Below are 18241 nucleotides of genomic sequence, written 5' to 3'. Positions count from 1 at the left end.
GCCCGCTTAGTTCATTGACCAGATGTCTATTGTATTTTCTCAATCGAATCACTGGAGGGATTTTAATGACGTCACGTGGTATTTTATACTTTTTTTCAATTGAAGAGAGAATTTCTGTAACCATGTGGCATGTAGTATTGTGGTTTGATTCGTATTCTCCCTGCAGAGAAACTCAGAAATTATATTCAGTAACAAGAAGTTCATTAGTTGTGACTCTGAACAGTCTGAACTCGGAGAGTGCTAGCGAGCAGTTTCAGTTTATATACTTTGTGTGAGTTTTGTTTGTGTTTTATCATTTTTTATTCTTTGGTGGTTTCTCGAAGTATACATGTGGCATGTAGTATTGTGGTTTGATTCGTATTCTCCCTGCAGAGAAACTCAGAAATTATATTCAGTAACAAGAAGTTCATTAGTTTAGTTGTGACTCTGAACAGTCTGAACTCGGAGAGTGCTCTGCCAGCGAGCAGTTTCAGTTTATATACTTTGTGTGAGTTTTGTTTGTGTTTTATCATTTTTTATTCTTTGGTTTCTCGAAGTATAAAAAAATGGAAATACAGAGCGGCTTTTTGATTTAAAATTTTTAAAATATTTTTGAACCCAAAAACTCGTCAATTAATTCATCCTAAGCATGCTATTGTGTTCTTAAATATTTTTAAAAATATATAAAAAAGCGTTATGTCCTGATCTTAACAAACAAGTCGTATGATATTTATATACATTCATAAATCTAAAATTTTGGACCCCGAATTTTAATTTTTTAACATCTTTTAATATAAATATTTACATTGAATTTATTTACACATAGTTGTCTGACTTTTCGACGAATTTATAAAGTCCCTCTATTTTGTTTACACTTTTTTCTACGCTTACGTATACGTATAGTTTGTAATCACGTTATCAGTGGCTGGGTTCGATTTCTCTTATTGTCAATTAAAGTGGTTTTTGGTTGTGCACAACTCCGTGAGTGCGGTTAAACGCCAAATTTCATTTTTGGTATTTTTTTTAAAAACCAAGGGAAATTAAAAATCGAAATCCCCGTAATTAGTAATTTTTCGTTTCGTAATTACTCGTACCTGTAATTGTCGATTTTTGTACGTTTACTTTTTCTTTTTTTAGTGGCTTTGGACTCATTTGGTAACTCGATATAATAGATATTATATCCATTTAATGCATTTGATAGGTATGTGATTTACCTATAAGGAATTACGGAATTAAATCTTCTAATCTCTCGAACGCACAGGTAATGACCATTTTTAGATTCAACCATAGAATAAGTAGCCTATACAGAAGTCAGGGATAACATCTGAATTATTGCTGTGTCAGTGGTGGGTCAGCTGTTTTGGTCTGGGGCTGAAGTTTTCCTTGAACCTATCTATACGTTAAGCTGACTTGAAGGTTATTTAGAATTAAACCCAGTAATGATTTAAGTAGATTTAAATAATGAGAGCTACTACATGTTTCTTGTCATTACAGTGGAACTCAATATAATGAACTGTGTTATTTGATGTACCTACATAATGAGGAAATGGTTATCATCCTGCCTTTGAGCTTTATTTTAACCGAACTTTAAGCTAATTGAACTTCTTCTTCACGAAACTTCTTTATGTTTAGAATAAACATAGAAATGTAAAAATACAAATGGTTTATGTAAAAAGAAGCTCTTATTCAAAGTTTCTCATGGGTTTCGTTAAATCGAAGTTATAGGTACTGCATGACTTTGTAAAGGCCAACCTTACCAAAGTTACCAATCCTAGGTTCACGAAGTGTGAGGTTACATTCCTAAAGGAGTCCATTTCCGAAGTCTTACCATTTTACCTTTTATATTTGCATCTTTTTTTTTTTGCTTTGGCAAAATGGCCTTTAGGCCTTAGGCCCAGCCTTACAGCTAGACCTGTTTAGTTAGCTCTGGTTCCAGAGAAGTGAACTTTCATTAGTTGTTTTCTGTTTCTGAACATTTTTTTTTCTGTTGAGCTTAATTCTCATAGCTCCATGTTTTATGCAAACCTTTATGCAGGTACTGTTTTCCTTTCAATTAACACTAACTTATCTGAACAATCAAACTGGTTCATACTTTTATGGACAGGAAACATACCAATCAATACATCTAGTCGCTAACTAGATAAAACACACCATTCCAATAGAAAATAATCTCGTTTATTCTGACCGGATGAGATCAACCTTGTTGTTAAATTTAACATCCGTAGAGGTTACTGAATCCATCACTATATTCACCGGTATATGAACCCGTATCCTTCAGCTCGAAAGTCAATGACGTTAACCACTGCCTCCCAGGCAACTAGAAACGGCAACTCTTTTGTCTGCAAAGATCTAAAGAAATTCGACCTCTCATTAAAATCCTATAACTGAAAGATCTTGGAGACTTGTCTTGCCCAGGGCGATCAATATCGAAGATAAGGTTTTAGGCTGTCAATAATAGATCCGCCATTGTGAAGGGTAATGAAGAATACCTGATTAGCCGAACATGGTTTCAGGTCGTAACAGGACTGATCAATCTCAATGATAATTAGAATTAGTCAGTAGTCATTTTAATGTCAAAATTCTCAAAACATAATTATCTTCACATGAATCATACATTGTTCTACCTGCAACTGTATATTTCATTGTGCAACTGTACATTCATTGCTTTGTGTTATGTCAGAGCATGGCACAAAATATTTTCAGATGAAGATATTCGCGATATGTTTTCCGGGGTTGAGGTCAAACGAAAATGGTGCCGCTGGGCTGAGCATAGTTGAGAATTTATGAGCAATAAGTTGGTGATGAGAACATAATTATGTTTGGGAATTAGTGGAAGTGGTTAGTTCGAGTGAAGGGTAGTGGTTAGTTGAGGTTGCTGGTGAGTGTATATTGTTGAAATAGTTGGGGTGTTTGAATTTTCAAACCCAGGGTCCGTGATCTGTGGACTCTCCGTGGGATTACAGTTTTAATAGAACAGGAGATAAAATGAGCCTTTTATGGTGGTGCAGTCAAAATGTCTTTCAATAGCCGAACAACTCAAATAAGTTCTACTGTTTTGTAATAAGTTCGTGTTTTATCGCCATTTTTTAGAAAACAAAATGCTACCTACATTCGTCTCATTCCGCGTACCCTTTCGGTAGTATGTAATGTTTGTCTCTCATCAGATGGGCGAGGAGAGACATTTCCCTTTTAGGTGCCGGGTCAACTCGAGAACACCAGAAAGATCGGATTAAAAATTTCTACCGATGCCATGTAAACACAAAAAAACACTAATACCTAAATCAGTAAAAAAACAGGACAATAACATCCAGCCCACGTCCCACGGGAACCACAATGTAAACATGCAATGAGTGCCTCTCAAAATAGTACAAACAGGTAATGCGTAGGCTTGGTCATAACCTTTCAGGGCGTGGTGGGCTCATTAAGTCTGGACGTCTTTGGTTACCTTACGCCTACCCGTTTCCTACCAATGTTTCCAGACGGCATTGACAGTGACATGGGGCACACTCTTGACACATTCTCTGTGATGTTATGTATTAAGAGCCATTTTAAGGGCCCAATAAATAAAAACTATTTACATATAAACTTGTAGCTTAAGAATCAATAAGACATGTATTGAGACTAAACTTTAAATACAAATAAAATAAAGACTATAATCTCTGTCTGGTATCAAGATTTCTTGTTTACAAACTACTTGGTTCTTGGATCTCCATATCTTTCTAGTCTGTCCTAGAGTCCTGAGTTCCAAGACTAGAGTCCTGAGAAAGTTACCAAAACCTGGTCGCTAGCTGTTGACGTACTAAATGGATTTTTTGAGAATGGTGCGTTTGAATATGTACATTTTTGGTATGTTCCCCCCTCTGTGGAAAGGTATAAATTGACCATCTCTAAATCACTTTTCACTCCACGCCTGAGTTGAAACCAACACAAATATTTGGGGTGTAAACCATTAACCCGTTGAGAAAGTAACCAAAACCTGGTCGCTAGCTGTTGACGTACTAAATGGATTTTTTGAGAATGGTGCGTTTGAATATGTACATTTTTGGTTTGTTCCCCCCTCTGTGGAAAGGTATAAATTGACCATCTCTAAATCCGTTTTCACTCCACGCCTGAGTTGAAACCAACACAAATATTTGGGGTGTAAACTATGAACCCGTAGCTCAATTTTTCATGGCGAGCGTCCAAAAATTTCCGCGTCTATCTTTTAATTATTTATCATTCGGCAAGATTAATATCTCAGACATACCTGAGCGTCTGTCTGAGTGTGAATGACAGCTAGAGATTAAACTCAAGGCACTCGTATTCTGCATGAGTACAATTATGACTTGCCAGAACAAAAAGTAAATAGAAAAAAAGAGGAAGAAAAAAAAACCCGTCTGAAAAGAGAATTTTACCTTGCTCATGCAATGTTTTGCGTGGAACTTTTTTTGCTATCTCTAAAACAGAGTCTGTTCATTGTAATATTCGCCTGAATTCAATGTCTATGCAGGGTATTGCATAGACAGGAGGTGTCCAAAATCAGGAGGTGTCAAAAAATCAATCAGGAGGTGACAGGAGGTGTCAATTGTAGGAGGTGTCCAAAATCTTTGACTCTAATATACCGTCTGAAAAGAGAATTTTACCTTGCTCATGCAATGTTTTGCGTGGAACTTTTTTTGCTATCTCTAAAACAGAGTCTGTTCATTGTATCATTGTAATATTCGCCTGAATTCAATGTCTATACAGGAGGTGTCCAAAATCAGGAGGTGTCAAAAAATCAATCAGGAGGTGTCAATTGTAGGAGGTGTCCAAAATCTTTGACTCTAATATGGCGCAGTGGTTACTTGCTTGAGACTTTGTTACTTATTATGTTGAGAGCTTGTATGAAGTCCTGAATGCTCTCTACCATCCACATTTTCTTCGGGACGCCTTAGGATTTCTGAGTGTGATAATCTGATAATCATGTCTTTTCTTGAATTATTGGTAGACAGAGCTTCAACTATGTTGTGTGGAGGACCATCCCATTATTCAAATACACTGTTTGGTCTGCTCTGGCAAACAATAGAGCACAGGTCCAACTCTGTATTTTTTCATGTTTGTCACTTTCCCTAATCTTATCCTAGATAAGAAAAGCAATGTTATAGGCTAATAGACTGATTTTTTTTCCTTCGGAGATATCTTCATCAATGTTTCAAGGTCAAAAGGATTTTCCATTCGTCATTTCTTCGGGACGCCTTTGGATTTCTGAGTGTGATAATCTGATAATCATGTCTTTTCTTGAATTATTGGTAGACAGAGCTTCAACTATATTGTGTGGAGGACCATCCCATTATTCAAATACACTGTTTGGTCAAAGCGCTCGTTTGGTCTGCTCTGGCAAACAATAGAGCACAGGTCCAACTCTGTATTTTTTCATGTTTGTCACTTTCCCTAATCTTATCCTAGATTAGAAAAGCAATGTTATAGGCTAATAGACTGATTTTTTTTCCTTCGGAGATATCTTCATCGATGTTTCAAGGTCAAAAGGATTTTCCATTCGTCTCACCGAGAAGTCCTCGAAATCCCGATGACATTCCTGTGAAAAATCTCCTTTTACTTTCTTTCCTAATCCTGCTCAAGGTAATAGAAAGTGTTCCAGCTAAACACCATATCATTTTCGTGTGAATAGATCAACCGAAGAGTCTGGTGCTCTCGTGAGTTGAAAGCAATTAGTGGAGTTAATTGCTCATTAGTGGTGAACATTAGGTAATGACGAGGTGGTGTGGAATATAGGAAGAACGATGGAAGACTTCCTGACACAGCTGACTAACAGGCATAGCGAATTTAGTGTGAAAAATAGTGGAATTCCTGGTGCATTCTGCGTTAAGTATGAGCAACATTTACCTGAAGTTAACTATGTGAACAAATCCACAATGAGTTATCTAAGCACAAATCCACACTTTGCTTTGCTTTCCGTGTCCCACACTAATGCCTGATCTTACCACAGAGAGTTTTCAGTTGAGCCAGCGCACATTTACCTGAAGTTAACTATGTGAACAAATCCACAATGAGTTATCTAAGCACAAATCCACACTTTGCTTTGCTTTCCGTGTCCCACTAATGCCTGATCTTACCACAGAGAGTTTTCAGTTGAGCCAGAGTTTAAGAAAAACCTGTAAACCAAATGGTTGACGTCAAAGAAAACCCTTGACACTGTGTTAACTTTCAGTGGTTAAGATCGGCCATTTCGATTGGTTCTTGGGGGGCTTTCAGTGGTTAAGATAAGTTTACTATGAACAGTTGAACACCTCACTAAGTGAGATCAAGACACTCAGAACTTGAATACAACACCTTGTACCGAACAAAATTTAGAAACTGAGATGAATTCAAAGATAATGAAAGTTCTACAACAGATCTCTTGCCAAAAACTTCAGTAGCGAAATTCGTTTTGAACTTGCAAATCATTGTGGACCAAAATGGATATTAAGTGAACTGACATGCAGATATTAAAGCGAACTTATTTAAAGACAGAATCGAATTGTCATGAAGATAAATTTTATTTTGTTAGTGGATGTACCATGTTTTCGTCATTGGCATTGGATGTGACTAAAGTACATTACTTACATTAGTGGAGATGACGGAATTCCGTTAGTGGATATGCGAAATTACTACCTATAATTAATGAAAAGGAAGACGTCAAATAGAGAAGAGTGGAGAGCTTCTTACCAATCTTAGGATTGATTTTCATGATGATGAATGGAATAGGAACAGATAGACTCTAAATAGAAACAGATAGACTCTACGAAATTACTACCTATAATTTGGCACATAATAAAGAATTATAGTGCAGCTATGAAAATTGGACTTTACAGTCCTATCCTGTCAGTGGAAACAAAACATATTGTAATCTGATGTGACACTTTACTCTCGGACCGTCTGACAGAGACGATCTGAGCGTGAGTGGCTGGTCTGAGATTGCCTAGAATCAAATTTGACAGTTTAGATTGTCTAGACTGCGGGAGTAAAGGGACTTTTCAGTCTCATTCTGGCAGGATAAACAAGGTATATTCTATTCTATTCTAGTACAAAATACAGGATACGTATTGGGAAATTATATATATTATTGTATCTATCTCTCAGACCGTCTGACAGAGACGATCTGAGCGTGAGTGGCTGGTCTGAGATTGCCTAGAATCAAATTTGACAGTTTAGATTGTCTAGTACAAAATACAGGATACATATTAGGAAATTATATATATTGTATCTAGCTCCAAGAAATGGTTACTTTGAAGTTTCTCGTTTTTAGGGGGTTCTTGGTCAAATGTATCCCCCCTCCAGTTCAATAAACAAACAACCTTTAGGACACGCTATTGGTTGGGATAACGATGTGAACGCTCAGCTGTCACCTGCCATCAGTTACTATAATAGCATTAACCGTAATATTAAACTAGGTATAATAACTATAATCAATAATCACGCACGAAACTTGGCCATCACAACTCAATCAAACGCTCACCCCCTTATGTCAAACGAGTATTAGAACTTTGACCCCCCCTCCCCCCCATTGGATATAGGTACTTGTGCAATTACAAATTTTATTGGTTTTATGCACAATAGGCATACATGGAAGGAAATTATTACAAAGGGAAAATTATTGTCTCGTTTTTTACGCTCTGTGCGAGAGGAAGACGAGAATAAAAAAGACAATAAAAATACAATTGGAGACAAACTGTTTTACAAAATAGCTGGAAATGACGCAGGGAAGAATAGGAACAGATAATGGACTCGGAATGGAAACAGATAGGTAATGGGACTCGAAACAGATAATAGGACTCGGAATTGAAACAGATAATAGGATAGGAACAGATAATGGACAGGAAATGGAAACAGATAATGCACTCGGAATGGAAGCAGATAAAAGAATAGGAACAGATAATGGAACTTTAAGTGGAAACAGATAACAGAATAGGAACAGATAATGGGACTCGGAATGGAAACAGATAGTGGACTCTGAATAGAAACAGATAGGTAATGGGACTCGGAATAGAAACAGATAAAAGAAGACTGGGGACAGATAATAGACTCGGAATGGAAACAGATAATAGGATAAGAACAGATAATTGGACTCGGAATAGAAACAGCTAGATAATTTGACTCGAAATAGAAACAGATAATGGAATTAACTCCGCCGTTGCCTGTCCAACTCCGCCGTTGCCTGTCCTAAGCCAGGATGAGAAAGGAGGAAGGATAAAGGAGTAACACCTTTAAAAAAAAAACCAGGGTTCAGCTGGCCCGGTTGATAGCACCCTGTAAGGGCTCCTTGACAGGGTTACAGTTGAAACATGGTCAATGGCCGGACGGGCGGAAGAGATTCAACCAGTTGATTTTACAAAATAGCTGGAAATGACGCAGGGAAGAATAGGAACAGATAATGGACTCGGAATGGAAACAGATAGGTAATGGGACTCGAAATGGAAAAAGATAATAGAATTGAAACAGATAATAGGATAGGAACAGATAATGGACAGGAAATGAAAACAGATAATGCACTCGAAATTGAAGCAGATAATAGAATAGGAACAGATAATGGGACTCGGAATGGAAACAGATAAAAGAAGACTAGGGACAGATAGTAGACTCGGAATGGAAACAGATAATAATAGAATAGGAAGATAGACTCGGAATGGAAACAGATAATAGGATAAGAACAGGTAATGGGACTCGGAATAGAAACAGCTAGATAATTTGACTCGAAATAGAAACAGATATTAGAATAGGAACAGATAGACTCTGAATAGAAACAGATAATAGTCTCGGGCACTTGGTGTAGCGATGAAGTAAAGAAGCAGAGCAGAACTGCGAGATAACCAATTATTTCCCCATTGCACCTGAATCATCACTGGTATCGTGACTGATAGCAACACCGTGCAACAATCATCTATTTGAATAGATGGCTGATTGTTGATTTGCCGATACCTTGACGTAAGCCCCCCAAGAACCAATCGAATTGCAACCAGCAATTACCTACGCTCTTGCAAGCCTTGCTGAAGACAATAATTGAACAGCTGAATGTGTTATGTGTTTATTCCCTAACGCTAAAACCTCTTCATTTTGTCGACTGAAGGGAATAAGGGGCACCGACTTATGTTAGTAAGGCTAATTTGGGGCTTGAAGCTGGCATAGCAGTGACCAAAGGTAAATTTGGTCACTGCTATAAAAAATGCTAATGGGGATAAAAGTCCCCTTGCAGTTTTTCTGCTGGAAGGGGAATTGCCTTATTAATGGTTCTTTTCTGCTGTCCATTTATGAAGGTGCCTTCAGGAACGGGCATTTGGATGGTACTGAAAAGTCTCTTTTTTTTACCAGTAAAAATCACCGTTTCTTCTCTAGACAAAAGCTCTTGAAAACAATATTAGTGTAACCCAGTGATGCATGTCCTTTTCCTGTTGAAGACACGCGAGAAAAGCGAGGTCTCTAGAAAAACCGTTAAGATATTGAAATCAATGAGCAGAAAATGTTAAAATCAAGTAGAAGGAGTGGTAGTAATGACAAATGAGCGTGAATATTGAAACAAGACACGCGAGAAAAGCGAGGTCTCTAGAAAAACCGTTAAGATATTGAAATCAATGAGCAGAAAATGTTAAAATCAAGTAGAAGGAGGGGTAGTAATGACAAATGAGCGTGAATATTGAAACAAAGAGCATAACAAACCAAGTTCAAGAGGGGATGACTTCAGCTCTCTTTTCCGTTCTGACAGAAAAAGTAAGACCTTCAAAATCAGAGTTGTTTCTATCATCAAAGGTAGCAAAGTTGTAACAGTCATCAGATAAAAGGAGATATCTAGCTAGAAAATTTTTGAAAGTACATTCCAAGAGTAACACCACTCGTTGAATCAACGCTGGGCTGAGCATAGTTGAGAATTTATGAGCAATAAGTTGGTGATGAGAACATAATTATGTTTGGGAATTAGTGGAAGTGGTTAGTTGGAGTGAAGGGTAGTGGTTAGTTGAGGTTGTTGGTGAGTGTATATTGTTGAAATAGTTGGGGTGTTTGAATTTTCAAATCCAGGGTCCGTGATCTGTGGACTCTCCGTGGGATTACAGTTTTAATAGAACAGGAGATAAAATGAGCCTTTTCACTTTGTATGGTGGTGCAGTCAAAATGTCTTTCAATAGCCGAATAACTCAAATAAGTTCTACTGTTTTGTAATAAGTTCGTGTTTTATCGCCATTTTTTATAAAACAAAATGCTACCTACATTCGTCTCGTTCCGCGTACCCTTTCCGTAGTATGTAATGTTTGTCTCTCATCAGATGGGCGAGGAGGGACATTTCCCTTTTAGGTGCCGGGTCAACACGAGAACACCAGAATGTTCGGATTAAAAATTTCTACCGATGCCATGTAAACACAAAAAAACACTAAGAAGAGCCAAACCTGTGACAGGGGAGCAGCTGTTACAGTACTGACTGTGGGTGGAGACTATGAAGTTGGAACAGCTACGGATCAGACATCAACAGGCGGTTACGGAGACCGTAACAACGGCTGTTGTACTGCGATGTGTTGGCAAGGAGAAACCCTCACATAATATCTCAAGTGTTAGCTCACACAACAACTCTATGATGGCTTCTTCTAAGTTAAAATATTCCGGAAGTAAAATAGGCCCACAATCGGATTTCCGGGTGGTGCCTGATTTAGATGCAGCTATTATAAACAAAAACAAAAACCCCAAGAAGCAAAATTTAATTAAAATCGGAACCTGGAATGTTCGATCATTGGGAGTCAATGGAAAATTGGAAAATTTATTAATTGAAATGACAAGATTAGAAATGGATATGGTCGGAATAAGTGAGATCAAGAAGAAAGATCAAGGAGATTATTGGATCGATAATCATAGAATCATTTTTTCAGGTGATGATAGAGGAATAGCCGGAGTTGGTATAGTTATGAACAAAGATTGGGGAAACAGAGTACAAAACGTAGTATTATACAACCAAAGGATTATGCTAGTCAAATTTCAAGTCAATGAGAAAGAAATCCTAAATGTGATACAGATTTATATGCCTACAAGTGGCCACACCGATGAGGAAATAGAAGAAACATATGATCAAATTGACGATGTTCTAGATCTAACCAATGGGAATGAAAAATTGATAATTCTTGGAGATTGGAATGCAGTAGCTGGTTCTATAAAAGTGGATAACATTGTTGGAAACTATGGCTATGGACAAAGAAATAAAAGAGGAGAGAGACTTATAGACTTCTGTAAGGAAAAAGATCTGGTGATTGCTAACACCCTATTTCAACAACCACTCAGTAGACGGTATACCTGGACAAAACCTGGGGGAATTGACAAGTACCAACTAGATTATATCTTAATAAAAAGAATCCCGCACATCAGAAAAAAAAAAAACGGACATAAATGAACTAGTTAGGTACCTATTTGTAAAAATTGAAATTCATTCTTGACATTGTTGTTCAGATGAAAAAGTTAAAAAATAGAAAAAAAAGTGCAATGTACATGTATGTGTTGGTCAAAAGATATAAATAGGTAGCTACCTATATATACAGTACCTATCAGATTATATTGTTTCCAGTCTCGCCTTTTACCACCTCTAATAACTTTAAAGTCATTTGGAATATGGCCTTCATCATAAATTTCTCTTATACTTATACTCTGTATTCATTCCTAAAGAAAGAATTTCGAGCCATACAATGTAAGTTATATTTATATTACATGCCAGGTTAATTTTTGTCTCCTTAAAAATAATAATCAAAGACATGTCCTACAATGCAAAACGTACCCAGGGGCTGACATAAACAGTGACCATAATTTACTATTCATCAAAATAAGACTCAGCACCAAAAGGAAGCTTAAAAGATTCACTAATGATAAAAAATATGATCTATCAAATTCTTCAAAATCAAGATCTAGTAATTTGTATAACATATCAATGTGTATTATTAGCTGTCAAGAAAGTAATATCTTGTTGAGACTGCGCCCTGCGGGAGTTGAGGGAATTTTTGAATCCTGGTAGCTTAAGACAAACTAATCTTGTCAGCTTTAAATACCACCTTCAGTGTTCAGTAAACCAGATTATTTATTTATTTAAGCCAACAACTTAACAACCACTAATGGGATATTTGTATTTTATCTGAATATATGGGGATAGTATCGGTGAAAGATATAAAACACCTTCCACTATCAAATGTCATACACTCCCATCTGATTTCTCTAATGACACTTTTTGCTCTTTTTTTCTATGTCATAGATTTTTTTTTAACTTTTTTTTCTTCTTTCCTGTTGTTATTTTATTTATCTTATTCTCGGATACAAGTATTTATTATCAGCATTATTACCTCTCTACTTGAAATATTAACAATACTAATAAGTTAAGTATAGAAACAGTTAAGCTATAAGTTTTATAGTCTTTCGTTTCTTTTACTTGTATTATATTTAATTAGTGAGAGAAGGGTACGCCCGTATAATGTGGAGATACTAATAAAAAAGTTGAGCGTGTAAACGCCCCGCGATCACACAAAAAATAAAATAAAAACAATCTCATCACGACGCTCGTAAAGTACTGCATTGCTCATGTATGACATAACTTTTTATCAATATGTTTTTTATGTTCGTGCTCGGGTAATTGACAAATTCGCGGAATTTGCACGGAAAATAAGTAATTGTAATTGTATAAGCTTAAACATGGGAGTTAGATTTCTGAACATCGTCGTCATGTTATCAAGGAGGGAACGTGCCAGCTTATTGTTCAATTGTTCTCTTATACCTCGACATCGTCGCTATGTCTTATTTAATATAGTTTTATTTAATGAGCCAGCAGGATTACTAGTAGCACTTTCGTTTTAACATAGGTAAAAGGCACATTCTGCTAGAAGTCCCGACATAATGAAATATCAAAATCGGTCAAGTAGAAAGAGCTGCTGGCTTCCGTGGCGTGCGCGCATAACAGTGGCAGAGCTCGCAGTAGGTCCGGGTTCAATCCCAGGCGAGGTCAAAAATCAATTTATATGAACCGTTATGTGTATTATTTACGAGTTGGACTGTCATTTCCCGCTCGTACCTCAGTTGAAATATCCCCATTAGAAATGTAGTGTGCATGGTGCAGGCTGTAATTATCTTTTCAACAGCAACTCGGAACTGTTGTATTTTGTTGCTGATAGCATTAACTCAAGTGTGAAGTCATTGAGAGGGGGAGTATTCCATTCTAGCGGGATTTTTACCCGCTGGTGGCTTGTAATTCATTGTCGACTTACAGCAAGCACAAACAGGGGACACGGTAAAACATTAACGTCTTACAAAGTGTAATTTAAAGAAATGAAATAAATTCCATGGTTTTTATTGTTATTGCTTCTCTAATTTCACAATGTACAAATAATAACATGTGTAAACTTCACAATCTACATACAATTAACATTAAGACTCGGGACAAGGGGACGTTACCCATATCTAGCCAGGAACAAACAATGCTCCTCGGGCTTCATAGATAAATATCGAATTTCCATAAATGTTAGTTGGTGACGTTACCCATATCTAGCCAGGAACAAACAATGCTCCTCGGGCTTCATAGATAAATATCGAATTTCCATAAATGTTAGTTGGTATATTTGTTCACTTTTTGGGACTCAGGGCACCTAAAACGGATATTTTCATCAATTTTCCGATTTTGAAAATATGGACCTATTGCAATACTTTCTCATTACCTTGTATTAATGTATAGGTTTCCTATACATATTGGTAATAGAAAGTAAAAATTGATCTCTATATGTTGGCTGCTTTTTTACAAGAAATTTTATTAAAAAAAAAAAAAAAAAAAAAAAAAATGCTGTTTTTTTACAATACGAGAAACAAAAAATGGCGCCGTACATCAGAAAAAAACCGGACATAAATGAACTAGTTAGTAGTTAGGTACCTATTTGTAAAAATTGAAATTCATTCTTGACATTGTTGTTCAGATGAAAAAGTTAAAAAAATAGAAAAAAAGAAAAAAAAGTGCAATGTATGTATGTGTTGGTCAAAAGATATAAATAGCTACCTATATGTATATACATCAACCAGATTGTGAAGTATTCCGGATCCAACTCTTACACGGAAATGAAAAGGAAGACGTCAAATAGAGAAGAGTGGAGAGCTTCTTACCAATCTTAGGATTGATTTTCATGATGATGAATAAAAAGCCAATGCATATTGTGTTCTCGAAATGGACACAGATTTCTTTTCACTGATAAAAGTCTAATCTGCAGTAAAATATAATTTTATTGTGTAGGTACCTATCTGCTCCTTAATACCTTTAACTTTGGCCAAGATTGTTGCAGTCTACTTGCAGAAAGAGATAGAGAGATTTGAAGAGAAAATTACCTACATATATGTAGGTACAAACTACAAACCTACCTACATAAGATACATAGGTACCTATACAAGCTATACAGATACATACAAGGTACGAAATGCCAATGCAAGTATAAAAAGAAAAGAAAACAATCTCACCCTTTTTAACCGGAAACATGAGATTTCCTGATGAAAAAACTAAAGGCAACTAACTTCCCGCTAGGAAATTGAACTAGTCTAGAATATGTGGACAAACAAACAGACAGGAAATGAAAACAGATAATGCACTCGAAATTGAAGCAGATAATAGAATAGGAACAGATAATGGGACTCGGAATGGAAACAGATAGGTAATGGGACTCGAAATGGAAACAGATAATAGAATTGAAACAGATAATAGGATAGGAACAGATAATGGACAGGAAATGAAAACAGATAATGCACTCGAAATTGAAGCAGATAATAGAATAGGAACAGATAATGGGACTCGGAATGGAAACAGATAGGTAATGGGACTCGAAATGGAAACAGATAATAGAATTGAAACAGATAATAGGATAGGAACAGATAATGGACAGGAAATGAAAACAGATAATGCACTCGAAATTGAAGCAGATAATAGAATAGGAACAGATAATGGGACTCGGAATGGAAACAGATAGGTAATGGGACTCGAAATGGAAACAGATAATAGAATTGAAACAGATAATAGGATAGGAACAGATAATGGACAGGAAATGAAAACAGATAATGCACTCGAAATTGAAGCAGATAATAGAATAGGAACAGATAATGGGACTCGGAATGGAAACAGATAGGTAATGGGACTCGAAATGGAAACAGATAATAGAATTGAAACAGATAATAGGATAGGAACAGATAATGGACAGGAAATGAAAACAGATAATGCACTCGAAATTGAAGCAGATAATAGAATAAATAGAAACAGATAATAGTCTCGGGCACTTGGTGTAGCGATGAAGTAAAGAAGCAGAGCAGAACTGCGAGATAACCAATTATTTCCCCATTGCACCTGAATCATCACTGCTATCGTGACTGATAGCAACACCGTGCAACAATCATCTATTTGAATAGATGGCTGATTGTTGATTTGCCGATACCTTGACGTAAGCCCCCCAAGAACCAATCGAATTGCAACCAGCAATTACCTACGCTCTTGCAAGCCTTGCTGAAGACAATAATTGAACAGCTGAATGTGTTATGTGTTTATTCCCTAACGCTAAAACCTCTTCATTTTGTCGACTGAAGGGAATAAGGGGCACCGACTTATGTTAGTAAGGCTAATTTGGGGCTTGAAGCTGGCATAGCAGTGACCAAAGGTAAATTTGGTCACTGCTATAAAAAATGCTAATGGGGATAAAAGTCCCCTTGCAGTTTTTCTGCTGGAAGGGGAATTGCCTTATTAATGGTTCTTTTCTGCTGTCCATTTATGAAGGTGCCTTCAGGAACGGGCATTTGGATGGTACTGAAAAGTCTCTTTTTTTTACCAGTAAAAATCACCGTTTCTTCTCTAGACAAAAGCTCTTGAAAACAATATTAGTGTAACCCAGTGATGCATGTCCTTTTCCTGTTGAAGACACGCGAGAAAAGCGAGGTCTCTAGAAAAACCGTTAAGATATTGAAATCAATGAGCAGAAAATGTTAAAATCAAGTAGAAGGAGGGGTAGTAATGACAAATGAGCGTGAATATTGAAACAAAGAGCATAACAAACCAAGTTCAAGAGGGGATGACTTCAGCTCTCTTTTCCGTTCTGACAGAAAAAGTAAGACCTTCAAAATCAGAGGTGTTTCTATCATCAAAGGTAGCAAAGTTGTCACAGTCCTCAGATAAAAGGAGATATCTACCTAGAAAATTTTTGAAAGTACATTCCAAGAGTAACACTACTCGTTGAATCAATCTTTCGATTGTGAAATTGATTGATGAGTTTTTACGGCTAGACCAAAGTTTAACAAAAGAATTACGTTTTCATTCTAACAAAACAATATTAGTTTCCACGACAAAAGAATGACGCGACGAACATTCATAAACCAACATTGAGAAGAATTGAAACATAATGATTCCTGATTAACTCATCAGAAAATTTCTTCAGCCCATCTCCCGTGGATGTTGAATGTTCATAGCATGTGGCTTCAGACCTTTCTTTATGAACTTTAAACTGTTTCTATTCATTTCCTATATTGATTATATCATTAAGATATCATTTTTTGTCCAATATCTACATTCAGTTTTAATTTCTAACTTGAACGAAGATTTTTTTCTTCTTTTAATTACACCTTAACATGTTCGACTTATTATCCCCTTATAATAACATTTTGATTATATCATTAAGTTTTAAAACTCTCTCACCGCATACTGGTTGACCTCTAGTCTCTTTTACTTTTTTTATAATTATAATTTAACGCATGAAAACAGCCGAAGCATTTCTGTTTAATTATTTCCAATTTCAAAATCAATTCCGAAGAATCGAATAGAATTTTAGAAAGGAAATGCATTAGGTGCGTGCCTGGCCACAAAAGATTGTTTGGATTCTGAATTTCGTAATGTCAATTCATTTGTGAGATGTTTCTATAAATTTATCTCTTTTAAGCGGTCACGAAATCCTAAAATGTATCCCTACCGCATTGAATTTGATTTTGTATAATGGATTAATAAAAAATGCAGAGTTGATTCTATTAATGGATGTAACCATACAATCTAAATCCTCAACATACTTTAACCTTCTGCAAGTTCTTGTCTTGTGGCAAAATTCTGACAGTATAATGAGCTTTGTCCCTCAAATCATGATCTTCTATTTTGCACTAAAGAATTGAAAATCCTTGGTGTTTTGTGTCTACTAATAGGTTTATCCCAATTATCTCTCCATTTAGTTTCTTGATTGTGGACCCCTCACCATCTGGGGTCCTTTATCCTTAATATCCATGTCTTGAACAAAATCAGGACAGGTTTCTTATCTTATTATTAACATATGTTATTCTCAAACAGAATCATCTGTTCATCTTAAACTCTGCTTATCTGATGGAACAACGCTATATGATGTAATTTCTAATTACCTTCCACAAAATAATCCATCAACATCAAGACAGGCTGACACTCCCAATCTTCGTCAAACTATTTCACACAATAACCCTGATGTGTTAGCCTACTCGTAACACCTATCTTTTCTATCATCCATACTAGATCTTCAAACTCTCCTTAAAAAACTCACCCAGAATTCTTCAAAATCAAGATCTAGTAATTTGTATAACATATCAATGTGTATTATTAGCTGTCAAGAAAGTAATATCTTGTTGAGACTGCGCCCTGCGGGAGTTGAGGGAATTTTTGAATCCTGGTAGCTTAAGACAAACTAATCTTGTCAGCTTTAAATACCACCTTCAGTGTTCAGTAAACCAGATTATTTATTTATTTAAGCCAACAACTTAACAACCACTAATGGGATATTTGTATTTTATCTGAATATATGGGGATAGTATCGGTGAAAGATATAAAACACCTTCCACTATCAAATGTCATACACTCCCATCTGATTTCTCTAATGACACTTTTTGCTCTTTTTTTTATGGTCATAGATTTTTTTACTTTTTTTTCTTCCTTTCCTTTGTTGATTTATCTTATCTTATTCTCGGAACAAGTATTCTATTATCAGCATTATACCTCTCGTACTGAAATATTAAAACAATACTAATAAGTTAAGTATAGAACAGTTAAGCTATAGGATTTATAGTCTTTTCGTTTCTTTATTGTATTATTATTTAATTAGTGAGAGAAGGGTCGCCCGTATTAATGTGGAGAATACTAATAAAAAAGTGAGCCGTGTAAACGCCCCGCGATCACACAAAAAATAAGAATAAAACAATCTCATCACCACGTCGTAAATACTGCCCACTGCTCCATGTGATGGAACATAACTGGATTTTTTTCAATATGTTTTTTGATGTT

The 18241-nt window shown here is 36.1% G+C and overlaps 1 protein-coding gene across 1 annotated transcript in view; it reads left to right on the top strand.

Moving 5' to 3' along the window:
- The first annotated feature begins 440 nt into the window (after window positions 1-440).
- Window positions 441-18241, top strand: part of LOC103511924 (uncharacterized protein DDB_G0284459) — a 49325-nt gene continuing 31524 nt past the window's right edge. The window contains exon 1 of the mRNA XM_026825544.1: window positions 441-487. The gene's annotated coding sequence lies outside the window, so the exon portion shown is untranslated. The remainder of the gene's footprint in view (window positions 488-18241) is intronic.

This window comes from Diaphorina citri, unplaced genomic scaffold, assembly GCF_000475195.1.
Source record: "Diaphorina citri unplaced genomic scaffold, Diaci psyllid genome assembly version 1.1 scaffold769, whole genome shotgun sequence".
NCBI lineage: Eukaryota > Metazoa > Arthropoda > Insecta > Hemiptera > Psyllidae > Diaphorina > Diaphorina citri.
Note: the sequence above shows the minus strand (reverse complement) of the source record. Positions and strands in the feature narration are given on the sequence as shown.